The 25,118-nt window shown below is 35.0% G+C and overlaps 1 pseudogene; it reads right to left on the bottom strand.

Annotated features, from left to right (window-relative positions):
* LOC131076810 (pleiotropic drug resistance protein 3-like) overlaps positions 1-24,666 on the bottom strand; it is a 28,410-nt pseudogene extending 3,744 nt beyond the window's left edge.
* Positions 24,667-25,118: the final 452 nt, after the last annotated feature.

Genomic DNA, 25,118 nt, shown 5'->3' with positions numbered 1-25,118 from the left:
AAGGATGGGTTTAAATGTGATGAGGAATATGAGATGGAGGATATGGAGAGGATAGATGGATGATATGTATAGTGTGTATGGTGAAAAGGGGATAATGGAAAAAACAATATTGAAAGACTAGATGAATTCAACCACAAAACCCTAGCCTAACAACAACAAAGATCCACCATAATATATGAAGATTACCTAAGACAATGCAAAACAACAAAATCACAAAGATTATACCATCACATTTCCACTATGGTTTGAATCTCCATTCTTCCTATCTTCGTTGATCTTGCTTGATAGGTTTGATCTCAGATTTTATGTGTGCACAAGAGCTCAACAAAGAATAGGAAACGTGGTTGATATCTTAATCACAAAAAAGATTGATTGCATAAGATTTATTAGAATGCTAAGGACGATTGATAATGAAAGCAGTAATCTCCTTATATAGAAGACATTGTAAGAAATGGAGGGATAAGATTAAGAGGTGTAAAAGATAGATGGTCAACTAGGATTAAAGGGTAGGTAGAGGAAATAATAAAATGATAAAGGGGGTAGGTAGTGTAGGAATTAAGATATGAATGACAAGTGTCATGGCTAGAAAAAGGATAATGAATTAATTAAATAAATAAAATATTTATTTAATTTAGGAAAATGACAATTTAAAAAATAAATGTATTTATTTAAATAAGTAAAAGGCTTAGAAAGGGATTAATGAATTAATTAATTAATTAAATATTTATTTAATTAATAGAAAAATTAGACTTAAATAAATAAATAAATAAAAATATTTATTTAATTAGACTTAAATAAATAAATAAATAAAAATATTTATTTAATTAGACAGGACAATTTTAGGTGTCTACATTTTGCCCCTCTTTAAGACAATGCAGCTTGTCACGTTCACTCAAAGAAGATAAGATGGACTGATACACAATTTCCCCAAGATGGGAATGATATGCCCCCTCAAGAGATTACATGAATTTCATTTGAAAAGATCGCAGGCAATCTCTCGATAAGAAAGAAAGGCTAGAAATGAGTAACAAGATAGGATAGAGTGATAGAGTCATGAAATAAAGAAGACTAACTCAGGAGACTAGGGCTAGGGTAGTCTATAAGATAAACTATGAGGTAAAACATCCACATTGTCATCCACACGTATTAAGAGATCAAAGTGCAAAGAGAGCATAGAGCAATCACCAGTCAGTAGTGATGGCATTGGTGCATAGATTTGATTGCATTTGTCAATATCAGAGGCCAATAGATGTAGGAGAGCCAGTGAGTACCACAAAACCTCCTTGTACCTTGTTGCATTAATTGTTGTCATAAATGCATGTTCGGTAGTTCAATAAATGCATATTAGGTATGTCTTAGAAATATGTCAAGCGAGGCAAAAGACGGTAAGGCGTGTATATGCATGACAGAGGCACGTTTGTGTAATCCAAGCGCGTCTGTAAAATGTAGGAACGTTCATGTAGTATTTAAGCGCATTTGTGTCAAGAATGCACGTTTATGTCTTCAAGGTCGAATTGGCAGTTCTGTGATAAATATACGTTGTCGATTTGATAAGCTGCTAAGAGGATACACTCAAACAGGTCCTATAGGGAAGACTAGGATAACAGATAGGGCTAGGATTGACAATTTTGTGATAGAACATACGTTGTTAATTAGGAAACTACTCAAGAAGATACACTCAAGAAGAGGCCCTAGGATAGAATAGGGCGAGGCACTTTGTGATGAATAGGGAGTACCATAGAAATTGACACCGTACACTCAATTTTTTGTCACCCCATTAAATTACAATCTACATGAGCAAGAAAAAATCTTGCACCAAAGAAATACATTTTCATATGCATCTAAATAATCACCGTCTATATAATCATTAGAGAAATGTTCTTCACGTTGAAAATCATTTGTTGCACCAACACTTAGAAAATTCATCACCAAATGCAACCATAACTATGTCATCTTCATGCAAATAAACATTAATAGAGCTTCAATATAAAAAAAAAGGGACAGAAGAGGGCAGTTCATCAAACAAGAAACTAATTTCTTGTTCTCTTTACATCACAAACATGTGCACACCATAAATTTTTAGCTTTGAAGAGCTAGTCCATTTGAATACTCATTAGTATATGTGTCTTTCTCTTTATCTAATTGGTTTTCATTAATAGTAGAATCATTTACCTCATTCTTGTACCAAATTTCATCTCATATTTCATAATTGCACATGTTCATCTACAAATGATCAATCTAGCTTAAGGTAGGTGTATATATTGTTTGTATTATCTATGTTGCTATCATAGGATGCACCAACATATTATACCCACCTATAACCACATTCATCATCTAACAATACACTCACCTTGTATGTAGCATCCACTTTGTTGTAACCTTTTCAATTAAGCCAAGTCAAAGGAGAAGATTGGTAGTTATATTTCATCATCTTGACTTTCTAAGGGAAATTTTGGACTCGCATCAATTGATGGAACTTTATTTATGACATTGCAATTAGTCATCTTAATATGTAGGAACTTATCTTCCCTCTACGTGTTGACCTCTTAACAAGTTCAAGTTACAATGGGAGCACATTATAATGTGCTCAAGTGTTATGAAAGATTAAAATAACAATTTTAATTTTTTAAAAAAGTTTTTCAAAATGCACTCACATTATGAAAAACGTAAAAATAATCTAAAATCATACGATTTAATTTTTAATTTTTTATATTTTCATAATGAATGCTAGTGTATTATACATTGGCACTATAAATTGCATTGGAAACTACCAACCCTTAGGGTCAGACTTGCCTTGGGCATCCAATCTAAAGGGTTGGATTTGCATGTTAATTCTTGAAGATGTGTAATTTATAAAAGATAAAAGAACCTAAATGTCGAGCGTGCTCTCCATTATATTTGAATGTCATTTAATTTAGATATAAAATCACCACAATAACAACAATCTCTCTTTGCTTTTTAACCAAAATTTTTATTAAGATTTTGATCTTTAATTTCTTTTGTTAATGCCTTCCTCTTTTTTTAAAATCTTATGTATATTATTTTTGATATAAACTCTTCTATGATCAAGACATGGATTTTTGTTTTGGTAGCAAATGGGCTAATTGCTAGGAATTACTTTTTCCTTTGCTCTTCTTTGACAACCAACACCCTTAATAACTTTAAGCATTACCAATATTTTATGTTGGTCAATCACATCATTACAGGAGTGGAGGATATAAAATATTATGGTATTGTCACCAATATGTGACATGGTATTATTAGGAAATATTTTTAAGTGAAATAATCATGTAATTAGGTAATGGATTTACATAATTTAAATAAATTAGTTGATTCATAAATAAAAGGTAAATTTTAATTTTCATAATAAATATTAGTAATTTGAATAGTTAGTTGAGATTTACTAAATTGAAATTAATTTATGAGTTGATATAATTTGATCATTAGTCAAATATTTATTAAATTGAGATTCATGAAGTAGTCTACAAGTTCAAAATATAGATATTAAAATAATATAGTCTATGAAAGAAATGTATCAAATACACGAGATCATAAAAATATTCAAGGGCAATAATTGTAGATGTACATTGGGGTCCATCATTATCAAAATCAAGTGCCTTTTAGTCTCACGTGAACTAGATGCTTGCCTTGCTATATTGCTAGGACCACTTCCTCCTCATATGAAGTTCGTTGTTCTAAAATCGGAACACTATAAGAAAACGTAGCTTTAAATAAATATTAAAAATTGGGATATTATAGGAGCATTTTTTTATGCAAACTAGTACTCATTTCTTGGACTAGTAATTTAGATTCACTACTTAGTTATGTTCCTTCACCATTTTCTTTTTAAACCTCATGAAATATTTGTGATGCACTTGAGAAACTACATAAGTAGCAGCGACATTAGAAAACATGTTAAATTTTCTTCAACTATCCATGAAAATAGTGTGTTGTTTGAAAAAACCTCCCCTATTCCTCTAAAGACATCTCATGCGTTTGTGTTATATAAACAACACTTTGTACCCTTAGGAATTGAAGTGAAGCTTAAGTGTTGAAATTCATTCTGCACTGGCAACTTTTCTCTATAGCCTGGATAATATCTCAATCAACAAGAACAACTAGAGGAATCAACATTTTGTTTATATTCTACTTCATAAAGATTACATGAACTTTTTGTTATGTAGCCTTGGAAGAAAAGATGGAGGCAATGATGGTGCTTGAGTAGATGCTTGTCTAAGAGTAACAACCAAAGTTGGACTAGGATTTGAGGGTTGAAAATTATGATAGACCTAGTAATAAGAACTTTGCTTACATAAAAAAAAGTATTGATTAGGTAATTATTGTTCTTCAACATTAGCAATCTAATTCCACACTAGAAATATAAAAATAATCATTCTGTTTTTGTTGATTCTTGAAACATTATTGAGAACACTTGTCTTAGAAAATTATGTTAGCAAAATTATTAATCCACGGGGATGTTAAAACTTTGTCTTCCCTGTTATTTGTTAATTTGGGCTTTAGATGTCTCGAAAAACAAAACAAGCTTAGGAGTTGTTTTTCCTTATCAGTTGAGTAATCAGAAGGTAGTATTTAGGTTTTATCACCGATCAGTTTAAGCCATTATTTGTATTATTGATTGAATTGGTCCTAAAGATACTTTGGAAAAACTGAGGTTTTCAATGTTGGAATTATCTATAAGATTTACCATGAGATTCCTATACAACTGAACTTAATCTGCTTCGACCAAGACCCACTTTTTAAATTAACTGTTGTGGTGTCTGGTACCTTTTGGGAAATCGAAGGGCCGACATCTGTTTTTAGGACTGTGTTTTTTGAAGTTAAGCAATATCTCATAGTTAGAGTTTGGAAAAATCTACTTCTTACCATTTTCCATCCTGTTATTGTAGACACTTTAAAAATACACACGTTGTAGCATTGCCTACCACATATGCATTTTTCATTAATTTAATAAATCAAAACAATTCCCCCTTCCCATCTCACATGATTTAAATAAAATTAATTATTTAAATCTCATCTTTAGACCTAATAATTATTAAAATTCTCTTTTGTCCTCTACCTTTCATCTCACAACCAAACAATCAATTCAATCGTACTGGTTAATCCTCTCAACTAATCTTGACCATTGATCCACTCAATCAAAACTTATAAAACTACCCTTCCATAAGTCATTCTGTCAAAGAAACATCCATGTTCTAGAATCTCTTTCTATATATTTGTTTTTCTATTAATAAATTAATCAAAACAATTCCCCCCTCCCATCTCACGTGATTTAAATAAAATTTATTATTTGAATTTGACCTTTACAACTTAAAAATACATAAGTATTATTAAAATTCGCCTTTTTTCTCCACCTCCATCTCACAACCAAATAACCTACTTTATCCATTTGTTAATCCTTTCTAATCTTGAAATTGACTAGTAATCCACTTAATTAAAAACTTATAAATCTACCCTTCCATAAGCCATTTGGAAGGATCCTCGGTCTGAAATACATCATTATGTTGTTGCAGTTGTAAGCAACTACATTCCATACTATTTTCAACAGAAAATCTCCCTAGGATAAACGTCTTTTGGTGCATTAGGAATCTTGTGTGGGTAAGAGCTTTGTTTTTTAAATGTTTTTCAAGTTTCCTTTGCTTAAATTGACATGCAGGCAAATTTGAAATAGGGTTTATATATATATAGTAGCGTCGTAAATTGTCACCATGCCAATTTACACCTCATATTTGTGCCCCTACTTTAGCACGTCTCCCCCTCATCTCCTATTCGGGTCTGTTCAGTGCCTTAACTTTAGTTTTTATGTCACATACGCCCACCAAATGACTCTTCAGAGGGGTGTCCTCCTCTCTGTGCCAAAATTTTGGTCCCTAATTGAGGAGGACCAGGGCGCTTGCCCTAGTCCTGGACCAAAGCACCCAGCGCCGGCGCCCAGGTCCCCCTCAATGGGACCCAATTTTCAAGGGAGGGATGAGACCTATCTCTTCGGTGGGAAATGAATTTGATGGCTCAATGTGACTATTGGAGGTCGGCCTAATTGGTAGGTTGACCTAGGATTTCATATATAAAGACATTCGATCAACCTAGTTTCATAACTTACAACTTAATTCAAGCAATCAAGCATTCAAGTGTTCACCATCAAACATTTCCAGAGGTCTTTAAGGATGGATATTCTTCATTCAACCATTGTGGAGAAAATTATACCATTCAGATGCAAGCATGTGTGTGTGATTAGGGTTTTGTCATGTCTGTGCTATTTCATACAACATATGTGATTACATTAAAGAAGCAAAGCATCATTATCAATCATTGTAGATCTGAGGTACATCTTTCTATTATTTATTTCAGTATTTGCAATATTTCATTCAAGGTTAATTCTTAAATTGGGGTTTGACTTAGGCAAACCCCTATTCCCAACCTATTTCCCTTCTCTAGTGTGCGCAAGAATAGGTACGAAGTTGCAATCTTCAGAATTGGCTTTATTTATAGGGATGAATCAATTAGGAGCTCCTTTTGGGAACAAGTCCAAATACTCTTATAATTCTCAGATCGAGGTTCATGGCTTGATCTGACGACTGTAGCTCATTGTTCATGCATAGTTACTTCAATTTCAGCCCATTTACCTTAATTTTAGCATCTTCAACAATTCAATTCAACTCATGGGAAAGAAGAGGCTCATCCAAGATCCCTGGAATTTGATCAGCATTTAGACCTCTTAGGTTTAGATCTATCAAATTCTTGTCTTTCCCTAATGTGTTGGTCCCCAAGTAAAAATTAGCAATTTTAATCCTTGTTGTGGTGGAAACCCTAATTTTTCACCAACACACACACACACACACACACATATATGGAAAATTACTAATAGGAGGGGTAGCTCCCATTATTTTAATCTAGAAAATAATTACAATGAAGTCCTAGCTATGGAGGGAGAAGACCAAGATTGTAATGCCTTCAATGATTTGCCTGGTTCTCTCAATCTAAGGAGGAGATGGCAGATTTTTATTAAGTTCACAAAATAGGCATATGTCTCCATACTATTTCTTGCCAATCTGTTCCTCATCATTGCAATGGCCTCAAACATTAGATCATTTTTTAGGTTTGTGGTGATGCATATCACGTCTCCTTACTCAACATCATCTCTGATCATGATGACTTCTTTGAGTTGATATGATACAAACCTCTAGTTGTATTTGCACTCATACTTTAATAATGATGTCTTTCTCTTCTCTTGAATTGTAAGTTGTAGAAGTGCTTGCCATCTCCACATTGTGAGAGTCAAAGATGCCTTGGGATTTAAATATTGAGTTTTTTACACAGCCAAAGTGGTATGGTCGAGGTTTGACCACCGTTAGTCCCATCCACCTGAATGTTTAGGAACCACAAAATGGAAATCTCCATCAAAACATCACACTACTAGAATTCCTTACTATTGAGTATCCCATCCATTTCATCTAGAATTAAAAAAGTGCAAATGCATCAAATCCATATCGGTACCTATTTTATCTCATCAATTACCTAGCCTAAATAATTAATTCGTCTCAATTCTATTATATTTAGAGATAATTTCTTAGAGAGTGGCCCAAGATTGACTATTATTCAACACAATAGAGGGGACATCTTGATCAATTGCATAGTTCGACAAGTATTTGGCAACCCCATTTGCTTCTCTAAAGATATCTTTTATTGTGTAATTTGTGATCCCTCCCAACAAGGCCCAAACATCTTGAGAAGTTCCAGCATGAGGCATGTGCAGAGATTGATTTAATAATAATCAAAGAGCCCCCCTCAATATCAATGTGGTTCTATTTATTTTCTTTACACTTCTTGAGTCCTTAAAAAATTTCCACAGACTCAACAACATTATTGGTTCCATTAGGTAGTTTGATTGATCCTGCCAATACAATTTCCCCTATGCTATCTCTTATGATGTATCCAACCCCTGATGCTCTAGGGTTGCTCTTGGAAGCACCATCAAAGTTGAGCTTCGACATGCCTACTGAAGGGACTCCCATCTTATAGAGCTCTGGTCTTATTTTTGTTTCATATTTTGCTTTAGACAATCATTTTATTTTTCTTACATAGATAAAGGAGGTAGCTGCTTGTGACGTTTTCACACATCGCCTCATTGCAAATGGGGAGCCCCTACTTTTTAGGCCCTCCCAATCGTTTGGCTTTTGTTTTTGGGGTCTTTTCGTGGTAGTCTCGTCAGTCTCTCTAAGCTTGTTAGTGAGTGGGATCAATTTGGTCAAGTCTACTTTTCGTTTGAGCTAATTTGGCTGAGTCTAGGGCTCGTTTTGTCAATTTTAGGGTTTATGCTTTCAGTCCTAGATTTTAGGGGTTTCCTTTTAGGATTTTCAAAAACTAAATGTTGCATTGGAGTCAAGACCCTCTAAGGATCCAACACGTGAAATTTGATCGAATTCTGAGCAGAAAGTTCCTATTTTTTAGGGATTTCATTGCCTCTTGGAATATCTTCATTTTTGCCTCCCGGAATGCCTTCATTTTGCCAAAAATCAAACTTCCTATTTTTAGTAATTTCTATTTTTAGTAAGTTTCTATTTATAGTAAGGAACCCCGAGTCATGTTTTGGCTCTAACTCTGACATTTTGAAAAAGTTTCTATTTTTGGCATGTCTTTTTGTGGCAGGTCCTTACAGGCTCACACTGAAGACCAAATATGCATGATCATTTCTAAATTCGGAAAAGTCAAAGAGCAGGTAGAGTGATCAAAATTTGGTTGTGTGTGGGAATGAATCCAGGAATGGAAGACTTGAAAATCATCCAAGTCTGGAAGTCCACCTTTATCCCTAGAATGACATCCTAAGTCTGGAAGTTTTTAAAATTGGTTAAGTTCGAGGTGAAAAATTCATGAAATTCCTTGGCAGAGTGAAATCCATGCCCGAATCCCAAGTAGGGCGCCAAAAGCAAGACATCGTGGAAAGGGTAAAAATCATGAAATTCCTCCTCCAGATGGAAAATGCGCCCAGGTGAGTGAAAGGGGGCTAAAATGAAGTCAATGTGGAAAGCATGAAAAATGATGAACTCCTTGATCACATGCAAATAGCGCCCTAGAAGGAAGTTTGGCACTAAAATCACATGCTCGTGGAAAGTCAAAAGATTTGTGAATTCCTTGACACATGCAAATTCCGCCCAAGGATGGAGTAGGGCGCTAAATGCCCACATCATGAAAAATGTGAAAGAGTCAAATTCCTTGCCTAGTGTAAAATTTGGCCCAAGGATGAGTTAGGGCGCTAAGGGAGGTGTCTTGGAAAACTTCAAATTTGGTAAATTCCTCCTCTGAGTCAAAATTCTGCCCATGCTAGAAGAAGGATTCCAAAATCAAATGGACATGGAAAATGAATGAAATGAAGAATTCCATCACCAAGTGAAATCCACGCCCAACTCAAGAATGAAGAAAATTTTCCAAGGCAAAGGGGAAATTAAGGGCTAGGAATGGAATGAAAAAACAAGAATTCCCCTTGGTATAAAATTTTAAAATTCCATTTTTAGACACCAAGTATCGTCAGAATTTGAATTTTTTTACAAATTTAGACTCCCGAGAGAATTCTCTCTCTCTTGGACTCAAGTCCTAAATTTTAGGAAAGTTCCTAAAAGATAGGAGATGTGAAAAATTGGTCGAAAAGCTCCCTGAGAACATGATGAATTCAAAGAGCACAAAAAATTCTTTCCTCAAGGAACAAATTTCCAGAATTTCTTCTCCTGTTCCAAAATGTGCCCAAGCTTGGAAGCAAGATGTAAAAATCAAGGTTCAGGAAGAAAGGTTCAAAATTCAAAAAATTCCTTCCTCAGGGAAGAATTGCACCCAACAAGAAGAAATTCTTGGAAAAAGTTAAAAATTGACTGTGTTGGAATTTCCTTCCTTTAGGATATAATTCTTGGAAAAAGTAAAAAAATTGACTAAGTGTTGGAAATTCCTTCCTTTAGGACAAAATTCCACGAAAGTGGAAAAATTGACTAAGTGTTAGAAATTCCTTCCTTCAGGACATAGTTCTTGGAAATCATGAAAAATTGGCTAAGGCATGAATAATTTCCTTCTTTAGGGGTAAAGTAGAATCAAGGTCAAGAATGGGCACCAAATGAAGGGTATGGAAGATTTTTCCTCCTCAAGCAAAATTCCTTCACCATGTGTTTTTAGCACCCAAGTTGGAGATGAAGTGCTAGATAGGGGTAAGGAAGACATTTCTTTCCAAAGGAGAATTCCTCCACAACATAAAATCCACACCAAGATGAATTGAAGGTAAAAAAAAAATCAAGGCAAGGAAGGAATCAAGGATGAACTGAACAAGAAAATTCCCCCGGGGAATGATTTTGAAAAATCCATTTTTGGGCATCAAAAATCATCCAAATTTCAAAATGATGATAGATTTGGAATCATGAGAGGATTTTCTCTCTACTGGACTTCAGAACTCAAATTTGAAAAAAATCCTAAAAAATAGGAGTTGTGAAAAATCAATGGAAAAGCTTCCTTGGATCAAGGAAAAGTCAAAGTTTTAAGAAAATTCTTCATGAATCAAAAGTTTCTCTCTCTTGAAGTTTTCTCTCTCTGAGGGTTTCTCACCAAGTGGTAGCCAGGATGCCGCATTTATGGCATTGTGGTAGATTCTTTTTGCATGCAGCCGTCACATTTAAGGCATTATGGTAGATTCCTTTTGCATGCAACCGTCGCATGTGGAGATGATGGTGCATTTATGGCATGATGGAGTGATTTGTTCATGGAGGAATATTCATTGTATGTTGGGTGAATTTGATGAAAGTGGTGCTTTTAATGTACGAATGGATGTCGTTTTGGGCATGTTTGAATTAATTGTATATGGGCTTAATGGGTATTAATTGTTGATTCCCACCTTGTTGCATCATAAGTGGGAAATATTTTGGGGAAAACCCTAATTAGGGTTTCACATGTAAGCATGACTTGAGGCCTATATAAAGGGGTCACCCCCTCATTTGTAAGGGGAGGGAGACTTGTATGAAATTGCTGCAATAAGTTTTTGAGATAATAACAATGAAACATTGTTCTCTGATGGTGTCCACTTAAGTTATTTTTCAAAACTTGCATGGTTTCACCTTCCTCACTTAGATTAGAATTTTATTTTCTCAGTTGTTAGATAAAGTGCTTAGATTTCAATGAAGAATGTAATGGTGTTTGATGAATTTCCATGGTTCATACCTTTTGCATCTTGTTGATTATAAGATGCAATGCAAAGTTAGCCTGACCCCCCAAATTTATGCTAAGTTCGATTGTGAATGGTCATTTGGATTGTGTCGTGTTGGGGATTCAAATACACTTTCTCAATGTGAAAATCCTTCAACATCCTTAGAAGATTGCACTGGTTCTTGTGGAGTTGTAGTTAATCTTGGCGAAGCAAAGCTTGGGTTATTTGGAATTTGTCCACCAGAGCACTATCCATTGATTTCACTACCCTTAGTAGTAGATTTAGATCCTCTAACCCTTTCCCTTTTAATTTCAATCTGTTCAAAGCAGAAGCATTGCAAAATTGCCATATCCGATGATGAAGTTCCATGCCACAACTAAGAAGTGAAAAAACGATCCAAACGTAAGGTCCCTTCGATTATCAACATATCACATCAGACCAATTGAGTCACGTCCGTAGCATAAATTAACCTTGGAGTTGATTGTCTGAAATTTCCACAATCTTGGCATACAATCGCACTTTAATCAAGAGAGAGTAAGGTGACCATTGTTAACTTTATTCTGTGTATTTCATGGCTGCCATAAAAAACACGTCAGTGTGCTACTCAAATGCATTCATGGCATGCATAAAGAAATACAAATTAGTTGAGGTTTTTATACCATGGGTATTATTTAGCATTGGAACTGAAAATCAACTAATCAGTAGACCCTACCATGTAAGGGCACTATCCTGTCCAACAATGGATTCATCACAATCATACTTTGCAAATCCAACAAGTTACCAAGAACATGCAAGTTTTTATCGTTCCATGAGTACTCACAAAGTTTACTTGTGTTTATTTGTTAAGTATGTGGAAAAACTCGTTCAGTTTTTTGCTGAGTATCTTGAAAAACTTGTTGAGTTTTTAGCAAGTACTCATTGAGACTCACCAAAAACTCAATGAGTTCAACAAGTCAAAATCGTGGGTTAAACACTCCATAAACTCTAGGTTTTTGGTTTTATAAGCATTGTTTTTTGCCTTATAAAAATATTAAAATAATGAAAATGGTGTGTGCCCTGAGAGTATGTGTGGTTTTGAAGGTCTTCATTTGGGCTTGTTGGTGAGGGTCTCACTCGTCGATCCCACCTTGTATTGCCATAGGAAATGCACTAGGGACATTGCCCTTGGACCTTGTGAGGGGTGTTGTCCTTTGATTCTGCTAAGGGCACTTCTCGAGGACCCCTATCCAAACTCATTTGATGAATTTTGTAGCTGGTATTGCCTAATACTCTCCAAGATTGAAACTTTTGGCTTGTTGAGTACTCTTCGAGCCTAAGTTTGGGACCTATGATCACTAGGAAGAGATTAGTTTCGAGCCTTATGGATGAGGTGCTAGTATGACCCATACCAAGTGGACTGTTGGGGTTGTGGTTACCTTGTGCTATTTCCACACATATACCAGGTTCATTACAAATACAACTGGTGGAAATATGAAGACTTTTAATCTCCACTTGGTTTAATGGCATTGAAAAAACTTTGGCAATAGTGCTCCCACCAACAATAGTCTATCAACTTATTAATGTAGACCCAAAATTCTTTATTAAATTCATGATTCATAGATTAAATACCATAGGTTCAAATTTAGTAAGAAATTTGTGCATGGTTATGACAATATAATTGTTCCACAATCTCCCTCTTCTCAAACAATTCATTAATGGTTGGAAAGAATCTCTTATTTATTATTTCTTAATTCTATATGAATTGTTTGAAATAATCATCTTTAAACAAGCTGTCATTTATCATTTTTTGTCCTCTATGCTGAGTTTTTCTTGAAATAAATGTTGGTGACATGAAAAAAATCACTTAAATAAGATTTTGATTGGAAAAATTGCAACCTATGATTAAATTGTATTTTTTTTTTAAATTTATGGAGGATTTTATACCATCCACAAAGAACCTTTAGCTACCCAATATGGGAGCATGAGCCTTTACACTGAAACCTCTTTAGTTGAGAGCCAAGGATTGGTAGTAATCCATTCAGCCAGATTTGCTTGGGGAACAATTCTTGCCTCATCCCTTATGATGTCAGGGTCTTGTACTCAACAAGACTGTAATGCCCCCAAATTTTAAAAGTGATAATTAATTAAATTAATTCTTATTAAGTTGTCCAAAATAAATATTATTTAAAAGGATGAATTATTATTAATTAATTTAATAACAAAAAAAAGGAGGGTAAAATAATATTATAAAATGTCACTTTAACTATCTCCATAGGCAAAATCAGAGGCTAGGAGATGATTGGCTAACCAAGGGGGACTTTACTTGGTCATTTATTTGGCCTTGGTAAGCTTATAATATTAAAACTTTATAATAATTCATTATAAAGTTACTTTTTCTATAATTAGAAAATTTTATAAAGTAACTTTATTAAAAGGGGGACTAATGAAAAGTTAATAATGAATTATAAGATTACCCCCTTGGGCACCCCTTTCTAGACATAATTAAGGAATAAAATAGTAAACTTTAATTTAACAATGGCCCCAACTCATGTGTTGGTGTTGGAAATAAACCATACCTGGACTGACAATGGACTGGTCCAAGAGGGGCCAATAGCTCAATGGTAGAGCACTCCAACAGCGTATGGAAGGTCCTAGGTTTGAGTCATAGCTGGCCCATGTCTCAACATGGTATCAAAGCTAGGTCCAGGCTAGGAGCCCCCAACACATGAGAGGTGTGGCTTAAGGGGGGGTGTTGGTGTTGGAAATAAGCGACACCCGAACCGACGATGGATTGGTCCAACACTCCAGCAATGTATGGAAGGTCCTAGGTTCGAGTCCCTAACTGGTCCATGTCTCAACATCATGATAATGTAAACCTCACGTTGAGTGCCCAATTGGAGGAATATTCTACTTAGAATCATGGAATTTTGGAGCCCTAACTTGGGCGTGGGAATTTGGGAAGAAAAGAGACTTCACAGGAAGGTTTTTGGCATTATTGCTATTCATTTTTTGGAGATTACTTTTCATCAGCAGGTTTGCAATGTGGTTGACAGAGATTTGAGAGCAGATTGGAGATGAAAAACCTCCATCTATTGGTGATAGGACGTAGCCCCTTTCACTAATTCAGCATTTGGACACACAAAGAACTTCATTTTAGGCCATTGGGGGCAATCAGAAGTTTGTAGGGTTAGACAACAATTACAGGGCTTTTACATTAGGTCTTAGCATATTTGGATGATCTTATTAGCAATTCAGACATTATTCCAATAGATCATACCATTCCCAGCTGAGCCATACATCAAATTCTTGCCTGGAGTTTGTAGAAAATAATTACAAGGGTTTTAACTCAGCCATTTGCACTAAAATTCATTGTTGACAATTAGGATCAGCAGATAGGAAGTTATTTTGGAGAAATAAGGTCATATGTGATGAGCATATTCAATAATATAAGGAAATTCTTCATTCATGGAGGGTGACACCTGGCAAGGAGTTAGAATTCCATCTAGGTCTGCATATTTCTTCATCAATTATTTTTAGTAATTCATTCTAAGGTCAATAAAGTCAATTGGGGTTGTCAACACATTTAGGAAGCTTCTATTTCAGCATATATTGAATTTCAGTCAAATAAGGAGGCTCAACCAGGCAGGAGGACACTTGGTATGCAAATTTGCTCTCTAAGTGGAAATAAAAAGTTATTCTTGATATATTATATTGCTGTTGTAAAAATCAGAATCATTGGCCAAAGAAACCAATCACTAGTCGGCTCCTTTCAAAGACTTGATCCTTGGTGGGCTCATTAAGAACTATTCAACATCACCACTGGATTGAGGGCCCATCAACAAATTTTGGGATAAAATAATTTTTAAAAAATTAATAAAATAATTTAGGGTTTCTAAGTTTTTCCATTTTTTGTGACATTTTTAAAAAACATTTCCTTAACCTCAACCTCATTTTGTAAAAACATTTCTTTGCCAAAATATTCTCAAGAAAGATTTTTGCTTGGTACTTTCAAACAAGAAAGACAGTCCGAATGGTCCTATGCCTAGAGACCATCCTTCACATCTGGTTCGATAGCTTATACAAATATGGAAAAAGTAATATGATAACAATGAACAAAATCGAAATGGTATTCCCATGGACAATAAACTAAATTGCTAAATATAATGGGTTATAACACAAATGAAACTGGTGCAAATAATACAGAAAAGGAAGAGGAACAATGTGTACGATGATAGCAAACCCTGTAAAGAAATGTCTCACCATGGAACAGCTGCTTTGTACATTTGGATGATAATGTACTTTAGTTAGAAATGGACACTCTTAATAGAAAAAGAATCAATTCTTCTATAATTTGAAAATAATTGTCTATTTTCCTGTATTTTGTGATTCTGCAGTCCATCAGAACATTTTTGGTTGTAAAAGAGCACATTAAGTGGTTTTTGAATTTGATCAACAGTGAAGGAGTTACGCCTTGACAAGGTGATCAGCTAGCTTATCAGTATTTTAAATTTTTTTTCTCTCCAACTACCATGTGGAACTTCTAGAATTCTACATATGCAATAAAACATATTCCCAAATATGTGGAGTTATGCATTTTGCATGCTATTCGGAGCGTGTGCATGGAGGGAATACCAAAGGTCACTGGTCATGTAAAGAAATGACACGCATATGTTGAATTATTTGATAAACCTGGAAATAAGATATTCAACAACTTCTATTATAAAATCATGATTCCTTCAAAAGAAAAGGTGTTCGACTATCTGGTTTGCCAAAAAAGGTACTAAATATCAATTAGGTAAAGAGTTGGGATAATCATTGCAAACAATTAATCTCATCTTAGAGAAGGGAAAGGGTTGAGAATAAAAGCAAATGAAAACAGCAAGAAAATTGATATATTAAATGCCAACATTTCTTGTTTGTGATGTACCTTTTCCCAGCGTGGAGCAACAAATTCATTGACCGTAATTGCAGTCTCTGCATAGGAGAAAGGGGAAATCCAGTATGCCCATTGGCACCATTTTGGAATAGGAGCTGCAAGACAAACATCTTCAGATTGATGTATATGATTGCATAGAATTTAAAAATAATTGTCAATCGTTGTAACTGAACTGATTTGGTCTTTGTGAGCTTTGAATAATTTCCTTTTCATGAACAACCAAATAATTTGCACAGAATAAGCAGTGGACTTACGTCTGGGAATTAGGAATCCACCAAGGGCCAAGACAATTAATATGGCAAATGCACCTCCAGTGTTAGCAATGGCTACGGTTCGACAAAATCCAGCAATTGCACGGAACAACGAGCTTGCCATTTGATGCAGAGCAAAGAATACAAGAAATTGACGAAAAAACCTAAGGTAAGAAGGGACCAACAGCTACAATAAATCAACAAATCATGTGCTTTAGAAAGTTCTGTGTGGATTTACATTTACAAGTAAAGTTCTTGTTAGCTGTGGTATAATTCTCTTTCTTTTCCATGGCAAAAGAAGGAAAAGTGAAAAAAACAGAAAAAACATGAAATAAACACAATAAATCCATTATCCTCTTCACATCATACACAATTGCATATGAATTTCATAGAGTGATATAATTTATCTCTGATAAAATATTATTTAAAAATAAAAAGTGAAAGATACTATATGATGAATATTTGAAATATTAAAGCATAGAAGTTTTTAAGAGAATCGCCATCAGAGAATTATATGATAGCTAGCTAACATTGGTACATATTGAATGAATTTTCACTTACTGATATAATTAAGCAGAAGTAATTCTAACACTCACACAACCGTGTTGCTCTTCAAGCAACCTATAACATACTTATGTTCTTTTTAGACATCCAGCCATTCATTCTCTCATTATATATAAAATTTCTCGTTTGTTTATGCAGAAATTTTGTAGCATGTTTGTAATAGCGTAAAGCTATTGCCACCAGTCCCAAGAGCTATCCTATATGTCTCTCCAATTATAACTTACAGGAGGTTGATGTCTAGATTTAAAAACAAAGTGAAAAAAGATGTAGTGCACTCATATTTTTCCTGCAATTTTCTTTGTTTCTTTTTGTGAGTTCTTTATAGAGATACTTTTCTGCCTCGATAAAGTGTTCCAACTTGGACTCCTCATTAGACAACAGCAGATAGAACTAGCTATCACCTCATTTGTTGGCAGCAAAGAAGTTGAACCTTGGCACATGGTATATTTGCATGATTATCTGATAGAGTTGCATAAACAGATTGTAAAGGAGATTGAAAGCTCAGAAATAGCATGCACGTGCACACTCACACCAAGGAAGTGGGGGGTGCAAGGCACAGAGGGTAGCAAGAGAGAGAGGGTGAGAGTAGGGGAGTGAGGAGAGGGAGGAAAGGAAGAGGGAAGGGTTTGGGAAGATAGAGGGAGAAAGGGAGAAGGGGAGTGAGGAGAGGGAGAGGGAGAGGAAGAGAGAGGGAAGGAGGGGGCAGTGAGAGGGAGGGAGCTTCGAGCAAGAAGGAGAGGGTGGTGGAGAATAAGTGGAAGAGTTAGAGAGGAAGAGGGGAAGAGGGAGCTCTAATTCAGTATACTCAAAAGAAAAAAGTATACCCCTTATGTATTATCAATAAGAATATTAATGCCAAATGCTTCTCAAGATAAGATATGACCTGATCACATATGTTATTTTTTTTTAACATTAGAGCCAGTTGTTGAAAAATTCCTTATCTCGATGATAGGTGTGTCAAGAGGACTGTAATCTAGCTGATTATTTTGTTTATAATAGAATAAAAAATGGAAACATTGAGGGAGAACCTTCTGAATTCCCAAGCAACAGGAGTGGTACAAACAATGAAAATTGATGTACTTAAAATCTTGAATTCAAAATACATACATCTAAATGAACCTCACATTTTTCTGTTATAAAGTAAGAGAGAGAGCAGGCTCACTCTATATTCACAACAGTTCCCAAACTTGAAACTGTGTATACTAACGTAAGAAATGTTATCTATTTTTTCTTGATTAAATTTAACCCAATTATTGTTCTATAGGGTTTTTGTCAGTCTGTTTAATGATTTGTAATAGAGTCTTTCAATCTTAGGTAGTTGCTTTTTCAAGCTACGATGATTTGAAAACAAGATTCCCTTGTCATTCTACAAGCATTCAAGGCGTATTCATGTGTGCATCTGTCCAGAGAGAGATGAACATAGAGGGCTAACATAGATGTTAGTTATATTTTAATTTTCATGATAACTATGCATGATACAGAGCAAGATAGGATAAGGAAATACATTTCATACAGACCTGCCAGCTTCAAGGGAGTAACCAATCACATAGTAAGTAGTTGATGCCCATATAAACGGCTCCAATAATGAGAGTGGAATCTTCAAAAGAAATCCTGGAAGAGTGTAAGCCCATGCTGGATAGAAGAAAAGATCCCTTTGTTTGAAAAATATTGGAAGCCGAAACATTGTCATGGATAGCTCCGCATAACCATTAAACATCAAAAGGAGGAGTGAGAAAAAAAGAGCTCCCAGATAATAATTTCCATGCTCCAAGTCAACTTTCATGTGTGTCCGAAGGAAGACTGTCATTGTGATAAATGCAACTACAAGAAGCTGCAATGGAAGATTGATTCAGAAATGGATTTGCTGTTCATCCAGCATCTATGCAAACTTACCAAATACGATGGATTTCATCACATTCAATGTGTTTTTCCACAATTTTTAACTTACCATATAATAGCATGTTTAAACAGTAAGATTTCTCAAACTATAGAATGTTCTTTATTTAAAAAAAAACTAAAAGTAGGTGTGAAAAAATATAAAATCTACTCTCTTAAATCGTTATAAATATAAAATAAATAATTGAAATCTTATGGCAGTTCAGCAGAATGAAATATGGGTTCTGAGGTTTTGACTTGACTCTATTTGAAAATTTGAAATATTGTGAATGGTTCTTATGATATACGATAGATACATCTTCAAACTCATTATCTTTTTAAGGTATAGAACACTCTATTCTAAAGTGGCTACCTTGGGTATAAGCTAGAAGATCAAGAGAAGATAACCTACTTGTGCTGTCTTGAATATATAAACAAATGAGTTTCGCTTCATAAGTAGCCATTCTCGGTCAAAACATATCTTGAACAACTCACATTTCCTATGTGAGTATTTGCTAAAAGACAGCATCCTTTGTGGCTTTGGGACTTATCATAAGGTTTTAGTAGTTCTTTTGACAGCCCTTGTCCAACATGGAATTGTTTGAATCTCTGAGAAAACTGCTCTATTGTAAAGTATACATATGGCTTTTCCCTGTTGTGCCAATACTGTTCTTGATCCTTTTGAGAGGTAACCTGCAGAATCATACAAATATATTGATAACTGCTATGATGTCAAAATCATGAAAACAGTGAGCAGATGGATACATATTTACCTCCTGGAGGAAATCTGCGGTGTCCTTGCGTTCAGGGCACTTGAAGCCAGAGTTCTCAAAGAACTCTAGTGCATGATCACGGGGCCCATGGCACACTATCTGCCCTTCTGACATTAAGATGATGTCATCAAAGAGATCAAATCTCAGGTGCTGGTTGGAGTAGTGATATCAATATAGTTGCCTTCATAATGTGGGCAAACTGTTGAAGGCACTTGACAATCTGATATGTAGTGGAACTATCCAAGCCACTTGATATATCATCCATGAAGAGAGTTTTCATTGGAGATACAATCATTTCCCCTAGACATGTTATGGATGACAATGAATTTGAGACATTAACAAACTATGAAATGAGTTCCAATAGACTAATTGAGAGGCAAAATCACACCCATTACCAGTTGTTACCCTTTTTCTCTGCCCTCCTGAAATTCCTCGGAGCATGGCATTACCAATCTTGATGTCTGAACAAATATCCAGACCAAGGATCTAAAATAAGAAATGCAGATTGTAAAACATCAGAACTGGACTAGAATAGATGCCATTTCAAAGAATACTCTTATGGCTTAAAGGAACATGTCATTATCATATCATATTAAATATCCTTATCAGACTAAATAAAATGTTTTTTGTTTTTCTTCTTCTCAGGTTTGCACTATTAAATGTTGGAGAAATGGACTGCATGTGAACTGTAATAAGGTGCCTACCAAAAAGCCCTGGTCACAAAGAGGACTGGTAGCTTAGTGGTAGAGCACCCCAGCATACACATGGGAGGTCTTCAGAATCCTAGCTGATCCATGGAAAATAACATTAAATAGTATCTTCCCAACATGAGACATTAATAAAAGATAAAAAATCCTCACTTTCAAAATATAATCTGTTTGAAGATTTCCTTTCAGCCCCTCAATTGAAACTGCCTGAAAACAGAAAAGGACCATTTCGATAATTGAATTAGTAAAAATTAAATTTTGCAATCTTATTTATAGCCCCTTAAAACATTGAAAATAAAAGTACTGTTAGTGGCCGCTTACTTTCATATATGTGTCTATATCTGCCTCCGGAAGTTTTTCCAAGTTCCAATAGAAGTTCTACATATAGAACAAAATGTCAAAAACTAACAAAACCCTCAGTCCTAATGATCATCTTAGCTTAGTGATGTTTGTGCTAGGCACAACCATTGACATTTAAATAACTAGAAAAATTAAATCCATCCAAATGAAGACAATTTATACCATGCCTGCTACCCACTCCTTGGCAACGAGCTGAGAAATCAAATGTCTCTCTTACTGTCATTTCTGGAATATGCAAGTCATATTGGCTGATGTAAGCAGATGTCTTTCGAGGGACAAATTCATTGAATTGGAATCCGTTGTACGAGATATGGCCTTTCATCTGTCACAATATGCATTACGAGATATGTGAGAATCTTTGAATTTAATATGAGTCAGCAACTCCACGAATGTAGCCAATAAACATACTATAGTATATTTGGGTTAGTATCTAACCAAAACCTAAAGCATAGGAATTTCATAATAATGATAACCTTCAATTTTGGGTCCAATTTCCCTGAGAGAGCCTGGAGCAAGGTTGTCTTTCCACACCCTGGTGGACCTAGCAGAAGAGTGAACCTGCATCAGATTTGAAACAAGTCAAAAGTTACAAACTGACTAGCACTATCTTATGCAAGCAACAATAGTTGTGTATATAAACTATCTTTGCAAGAGATGAATAAGTAACATGAAAAAGGTATTAATAAAAAGTAAAATAGGTTACATGGAAAAGAAATATTCATCTGAAGTTTAAGAGTCAACCTAAAGATGTAAAAAGAGGAAAGCAGAAGAATTAGAACAGACAACATCTTGGACACTCTTTTGCATATGTTGTGGTTCACAATAGACATAATTTGGAAGCAAGATCAAGATTGGAAATTGCTTGCTATTTACTTTAATATTTTATGTTCTTACTTTTCATCCCTTTTGTCAGAAAAACAATCAATAACTTATCCCCCGTTTCATTCCAGGTCATTTGTTTGTACGAAATAATCCATAAATGTTGCAGAAATGATGTTTCTGCTGCTTGAAACCGCCAGACATTTTTGGCCATTTCTGTGGCTCAGAGAGCTGAGGAAGAATGTATATGTGGGATGCGTTTCTAGTTATCTCAACATTTAAACTATCCAACTTTTTGTCTTTGTATTTTCTACTATTACCCTTTTGTGATTTGTTTGGTTTCATCCTGTTGATCCCTATAACATGGACTACTTGTTTGTCATATATTTTCTTGTTATTCTTGCTTACTCTTTTCAGTTTGTAGGTTCATCAAGAAAAATGATTGATTACCTTCAAAACACAGTGAACTCAAAGCATTCCAATCTTCAATTATAAGGGTATCGAAACTTAAAAATTACCTATTTTGTGGGCTTCCATTGAGAAGCTCTTAGTGGAGCATTTGCATCTTCATAAAACACAATAATTTATTTTATCCCTTAGTTTGTGTCGGATATTAATAGTTTGGTCTCTCTGAGCTATGTTACTGTAAGTGTCTATGTTGATTTCTCTATTCAACACTATAAATTCACAATAATAAGGTGCACTACCATCATGATCCAAAATATCATCAGTCATTATTAACTTTCATTAGAAGTTGTACATTTCTTTGTAAACCAATGACATCGAATCAGATACTTTCATATTGAAATATTACATCCTTTCCATCTTGTTTTGGCTGTCTTAACACTTTTTTTCCTGGTCAACCGAAAAGCTCCTTCTTTGAATTTAATATTTGCAAGCTCTACAACCTAGTTAATAGGCCTTCAACAAAAACACTATTTCATGGGTTCATCCCTTTCTTGTTGGTTCGACATTTTAGCTGCAGTAGTTCTTTGTTCTTATTAATATATCAGAATATCAGTAGAATTATGTATTAGTTGCCTGTTGTTCCTTCGATCAAGGTACATGAGGTGGTTTTTCTCTCTATGTATCCAATGGGTCACAGCTGTATTTCTTCTACCACTTCCCCAATTTTGTAAGCATACATTGAAAGAAAAATCATGCAGTTTGCTATTCATGCCCTGGTTTTGTCCTGCAAATGAATCAAATTTGCTCTGTGCTAGATTTGCTCATCTACTATATCAATCGGTTGAGTAAAATATTACACATCATGATTGTCACTTATGTAGAATGGGGTTGTGGATACAATCTGCAAAGTCTTATACTTTCCTTCTTTGGAGCTTCTTGTTCTAGGTGAAATAAAACAACTTCCTATTCATCAATTCGTTTGTGTTAAACATGCCTGGTTACTATTGTTGCAGGGGCTGGTGCTTCCACTGTGGGTTCTATTGGATAGCCTACATTTTTGGGGTATAATATCTATGGCATGTTCTATTATTTTTATCTATCAAACTTACTAACGATAAAGATAAGATACTTGTCTCAAATTTTTTGCCACCTACGTTCTCTTTCTATGAGCTTCCCCCATTAATTTTCTATACTACAAGTTTTCTACAGCTAACGACCAACAAATTTCCTTCACTCTCCTCTGCACATCCCAGGACTTACCTTTTTCATCTCTGTTTTCTCTAGCTTCTCTTGCAGGAGTCTCCATTCTCTCTTTCTGGCACGATTTCCTACATCTATCTGACTGCATATAACACTCATTTATTCTTACATCTTAACTGTAACAATCAATCTTTCTCTGCCGAATCCAATCTGTCACTATACCTCACTGACTAGCTTAATATTTTCCTATTAAAGAAGACATGCATCCTCTATGCGCCTAGCATATCTTGGACATTTTACAGAGATATGACTTACCGTGAAGGCTTGATTACGCCATTGACATCTTTAAGAATGGTAAATTTTGCTTTCTCCGATGGGGAAAGATGCACCATCTTTAGGATACCCTAAATTCAAACAAATATATCCAGCATTAGTATTCTCAGCCATCATGAACAATTATAAACTGCACTACTCAACATTACTTTGCTTGAAATAAGTTCCAAGCTGATTGATTAGAGAGCCTCACGGTCAATCTTCCTTAAGCAAACTATTAACAGTGTAAAGTCCTTAAATGGAAAAAACAGTTGAACTGAGTGGTTTCATACCTCCAAACCGTTTCTCACAACATTCCAAAGTGTTGGAAGAGCTCTATTTCCAATGAGGCAATGTGCATCAACGGTCAAGTTTTGGTATCTGACTTCTACTGTTGACATCTCTATGCCCACTCTGCTAACATGCAGATAAAACATGATAACTTGTTTTTTAACGCTAAGCAGTCAGATCTAGAATATAGCTTATGTCAACGTGGCACTGTGCCACAGAACTTTAAATAAGATTGTAATGTGTACATGCGATGAAAAAAATTAACAAACTTCCAATTTTGTTTCAAATTACACATGTAACCCAATATGAAGTGCTCATGAATAAAATAAATTATTTTCATACGTCTAAGCTAAAATATGTCTCTGTGCCATGAAAGATTTGTCCAACCCAAGTCGGATAGTACCATGCTAAAATTTTGGGCTGGTATAGTCTTCTTTTGTTATATGAGTTAACAGCAGCTTGTCTTTCACGTAAGTTTGCAATTATGTGAAAAGTAAAATTAGCTATAGGGTTGCACAAATGATGATATTATTTTCCAAATAATTACAAATATAGATGAAAGATAAGCTCTTACTAAAGCTATCCCAATGGAGAAAAACAATCAAGCTACTTACTTGTCTATTCTTTCTCTGAGCTTCTTAAGCAACCTTTCATTGTCTCTCTCTATGTCCTTGATCAATTTCTCAATAAGCAGATGCCTGACATCCACAATATGCCTGTCTGTGACTATGCCATCCTCATCATATTCCTTGAGGATAGAAGCTCTGATTTTGTCATAGGTTGGAAGTTTTTCTATGGCTGCCCAATGTAGGGCCTCCTCATCATCTACACCATCTTCTCCATCATTGAATTGGGAAGAGGATGCCTGACTGAAGATGCTACTGTGCCTCTTGCTTCTGAAGCTCAGACGATTACTAGTTATCAGTCGCATGCTCCTTCCTACTTCAGCCAATTCCTCTCTGAATGACTCTATGTCATCTGTTGATACAGGATGAGCCATTGTCCTAAACTATGCTAAACCTACAGCTCTATAATACCATACAACTTCTTATAGTGGTGCTTTTTTTGCTAACGGGCCATAGAAGCCAACTTCCAAGCAAATATTACTTATCGTAGTTCCCTCTATGATATTGTAGCCATTGTTGGCAACTTTGTCTCCATTTAAGAGCTGTTAGAAGTTACCACCTTGTCATAAGATCACGTTTCGTTGACCCCAAGATTCCTGCAGTATTGTGCATGATACATGGGTTCATAAGAGGTGTTAGTTATTATTCATTTGCTTATATGAGTGTTAAAATATTAAGCTGTTGAGTATTGGATAGTGACTGAAATTTAATGTTTAAATGGTAAGAGTGATTGTAGATGAACATGTTTGTTTTCCTTTTTGTTATTTCAAAATGTTTTTCTTTTAAATTGAAAATGTTTTAAATAGGTGTAATTTGAAATTGATTC

The sequence above is a fragment of the Cryptomeria japonica genome, chromosome 11 (genome assembly GCF_030272615.1).
Source record: "Cryptomeria japonica chromosome 11, Sugi_1.0, whole genome shotgun sequence".
NCBI classification, from domain to species: domain Eukaryota; kingdom Viridiplantae; phylum Streptophyta; class Pinopsida; order Cupressales; family Cupressaceae; genus Cryptomeria; species Cryptomeria japonica.
The sequence above is the reverse complement of the archived record's forward strand: the minus strand, read 5'-3'. Positions and strand labels throughout refer to the sequence as shown.